The sequence below is a fragment of the Cynocephalus volans genome, chromosome 4, assembly GCF_027409185.1.
Source record: "Cynocephalus volans isolate mCynVol1 chromosome 4, mCynVol1.pri, whole genome shotgun sequence".
NCBI classification, from domain to species: Eukaryota; Metazoa; Chordata; class Mammalia; order Dermoptera; family Cynocephalidae; genus Cynocephalus; species Cynocephalus volans.
In genome coordinates, this window is record NC_084463.1 from 54,010,866 (window position 1) to 54,015,103 (window position 4,238).

Sequence of the window (4,238 nt, forward strand, 5' to 3'; positions counted from 1 at the left end):
AAATAATCTCAAAGTAAACAAACACCGCTTTAAATTAAGTGTAGCAAAATGGAGAATACTAGCCAAAAAATTCAGGATACCTAACATCTACAAATCATATGACCCTGAGCAATTCACAACTCCTCAAATCCATTTTTTAAAAATAGCTTGGCAAATCCTTACTAAACTACCAGGAAGAACTTTCAGGATAGAGGGAGCATCCGCATATTTCTACATGCCAAATTTGGTGATAGGCTGGGCTTGAGAGAGCCCAGACACTGGGAACAACGAGGGAAGATTGAAGGAATGGGAGTGTGTTCAGAGAGCACTGCAGACAGATCCTCTCAGCTGTGACAGGTTATTCCTGCACCCCCAACCACACCTCAATCCCCGTCAAATAAAAAACATTTCATAGTTCCTTGCCTGTCCTTCTTAATCAAACTCACCTCTACCTTCTAAAAGTGACACAAAACCTTCCAATATCACCCAGTCTCTGACAGATATTGAATGAGGTCTTTTCAGCCAGATCTTGTGCACTCTAGGGAGAGGAAACAATAATGGCTTGGACTAGGCAAAGTTAGGATCTTCACCTTACTGGGACTCTCTTGCCTCTGCTCTGAAGCAGTATTGAGGGGTGTTCTCCCAGGTGGGATTCCTATTCATAGGGCACCCTCCTTCAAACTCTGTCATACCTCCCTTACTCCAATGAAAACTGGACCATTATCCAGTATCCCAACCTCCCTCCTAGAAGTCACTGTCCCTGGGAACTACGTCTGGTATAAACTTCTGTAAACTAAAACCAGGAGTGCTAGGCAGGCTACACAGTGAACGAGGGACCAGAAACTTCGGTTGCTGAAGAGACACCAAGAAACCCCTCAAATACAACTGCCACACAGTAAGACTTGAACAGCACACGTCGCAATTATTTCTCTGTGAATTTTGGGAAGTATTCCACTCGTATCGTTAATCCACTCTGCTGGGAAAATAGAATAATTTAATCAGGTCCCCTCGCCTTAGATCCAGTTGGGGGTGGTGCAGTGCATTCTTTGTAAGTAAGTTGTGTGTGGGTGGAGTTAGTGCATATGCGCCGCGCAGTGACTTGGCTGGCAGTGACTGCCTTGGGTGTCCGCTCTGCACAGCCATGCTGCCCACCTATGGTTCCAAGGACCTTTTTGCCAGTTACCGAGCTCGGAGACCTGCCTGTGAGGGGTCTGGTGACCCAGCCTGGCGTGTGAAGGGTTCGCAACCCAGTCTGTGAACGGGCTTGAGGGGTCTGCGAGCTCCAGACCCAGCCCCAGCTCGACAATTGTCCCACTTGGCAGGATTACAGGCAGGTAAAAGAACTTGACATGCTGCTGTTACAGATGGCTAAAGTGATGTCACATAGGTTAGTAACAGACCCCAAGGCAGGGCTAGAATACGAACTCACACGCACACCTCCCGCCCACGCTGTCTGCAGACCCCACCTTCATCCCCTTCCCCATTTTGGACTCATTCACACCATTCAAAGAGCTTCCGAACAAGCTTCTGCACCACTGGAAGCGCAGACCCAGCCTCCTGGCGGCGGACCATCTCCTCACAAAGCAACTGTTGAAAGAACGGCCGCGGGCCCCTTCCCCAGCCCAGGAGCCTGCGGACCCCGAGGCTCATGCCGCCCACGCCGCCCGGCCCCTGCGGCGCTCTCACCGGCACGTCGGCCCCCGCCTGTCTGCGGCCCAGCCACGTTTCTGCTCCAAGTGCTGGGACACTCTTCTGTCCCTGGGTCCCCACTTTCACCCTCACACCGATCTTCAGAGAGGCAGAGTGTAACTGCACTCCAAGCAGCATGGGGACCGCCACCGGGTCTGGAAGCTCGGAGAGAAGGACGGCAGGAGTGGCAGAGGTGCCCATGCGCAGGAGCAACCCAGAAAGCCCTGCCCATAGTCCCGTGCTGATGACGTCACTGGACGGTGCGACTCCGTTTGCCTCGAGACACTGAGGGTCTCTGCCTGAAACCGGAGGAGGAAGATCTGCTGGTTTTCCCAGCAGGGAGCCCTGTTACCAGGAGACCAGGACCTGACGGATCTGGACTGGTCTGTATCCACGGTTCCAGGGAGGTGGAATTCTGGTTCTTTATTAAATCCTGGGTTGACAACCTGGGACACTGTGGGAATAATCGGGAAATTCGAACGTGGGCCAATTAGTTGATGATATTAATAAATAACTTTTTAAAAGTTCTGAATAGGTTTTGCTGTTGTAGAACCCACGTCTACTTTGTACAGATGCATTCTAAAGCAGTAAAAATCAAATTTGTTAAGAAACAGAAAATTAATATGGTAACTCTTCCAACCCATTAAAAGTTGTTCTCACCCATTAATTTGTGAGTCTTCAATGGATTATATATTTCAAAGTTGGAAAAACGTGTGTATAAACTGTTATAAAATAGCAGAGTCATAGAGTAGGTGCCCTCGATAATACTGCCCAATTACACTAACAGTGTCTCGTAATTATATGCTCAGAAATTTCCACATCCATCCCCGTATCTACCTATCATATCTTCAGTTATTTGTGTGTGTGTGGGGGGGGTTGCTTATTTGTTTTGATATTTGTGTGTGTGATGGACCCAAACTTTGCCTTTCCTTTCCAGATTTCTGCCACGAAGTAGGCAAGGAGTTCTGCAGAAGGGTTTTTCACAGATCCAGCTATCACTGAAGTTCTTCAAACACGGAAACGCCTAGCTTCAGTGATCATGGGTCATCTGGGCACCAGTGACGAAATCTGGCGTGAAAAGAGGTTAAGTTTGGGGGTAGTTGGACGAAGTGTGTGAGAGGCTGCCCTCTTGATCAAGACTTTTCCGTGCTTTTTTTTTTTTTTTTTTTCTTTTTTTTCCTTTTTCTTTTTTCTTTTCCTAATGTATGCTCAGCCTTGTTCAAATCCCTATATCTTCTCTGGTTCAACAATTGACCCCTCAGTGACTCTATTCTGCAAATCCTGGCAATTCAGCCTTGATCTTTCCAGAGCTCTTTGGCTCAGACTTTGGAATCCCTAGCCTTCCTCCCTCAGATTTATAGATTCTAGGTGTCTCTCTTTAACACATGTTGGTAAATCTGGGATCTTTTAAATACAGGGTGATTGGCAGGGGTTGGGTGAAGGAAATCAGTGCCTTAGTTATTCTGCCCTCTGAGATATGGATTGTAATTTCTTCTTTGTGGGTCTCAGTCTTCTATCCATAGAAATGGAGACAGTAATACACATTTAGATATGTAGACCTCACCCAGAACCCACATGTAATACTTGTAACATAAAGGCCAAGAATGAAAATTCTTTCTTCCCCCTATGAAGGTAAAGTCCTCAGAACCAAAGATAGGAGGCCCAGGAATGATATCTGGGTGTTTCCAACACTAATCATGTATTGCAGTTTTTCAGTATTCAAGTTTATACTTTTTGTTGTTGTTGTTAAAGTTATTCCTACATCTTTTACTTTTGATTCTATTGCAACTAAAATTATTTCATTAATTTCCTTTATGTATTATTTCGTATGTACAGAAATGCAATTGCTTTTGTATATTGATCTTCTGTTAATTTCCTGAACTTGTTTATTAATTTTAGTAGTTTTTAGTGAATTCCTTCCAATTTTCTAAATACAAGATTATGCCACCAAGGTTTAGGGCTCAGATCTCCACACCAGCCAGCAGCCAAAAAGGAACACATACACACACACACACACACACACACACACACACACACACACACACACACACACACACACAAATCCTTTCAAGATTATGTCATCTGCGACTGTTAAGAGGGTGGGAAATCCTATTATGGTAATTGAAAGGTGGAGCCTTGAAGAGATGATTAGATTGTAAGACATGCTGTGATGAATGGATTAAAAATGGTGGTCAGGAGTGTGGTATAGAGGGCTTTAAAAGGAGACTGAATGAGCAGGTTAGTCTTTCTCTCTCTCTGCTTCCATCAGCTTGCAATATGAGACCCCTGGGTCACTGTCACCACCACCAGATGTGTTCCTTGGACTTTGGACTTCTCAGCCTCACAAACTCTAAGCAATAAATTTTGTTTCCTCTATAAATTACCCAGTTTCAGGTATTCTGTTATAAGTGACAGAAATGGACTAAAACAAGAAAACTCAAATGGATTCTATTTTTTTATTGGTATAGTTTTATTTATTTATTTCTATATTTATTTTGGTAGCTGGCCAGTACAGAGATCTGAACTCTTTTTTTTTTTTTTTTTTTTTTGTCTTTTTCGTGACCGGCACT

General features: G+C 44.8%; 1 long non-coding RNA gene across 1 annotated transcript; it reads left to right on the top strand.

Moving 5' to 3' along the window:
- Nucleotides 1-1,973: 1,973 nt before the first annotated feature.
- Nucleotides 1,974-4,023, top strand: LOC134374775 (uncharacterized). The gene is made up of 3 exons (XR_010023344.1): nt 1,974-2,051; nt 2,606-2,751; nt 3,938-4,023. It is a non-coding gene; the product is annotated as an uncharacterized LOC134374775 (long non-coding RNA).
- Nucleotides 4,024-4,238: the final 215 nt, after the last annotated feature.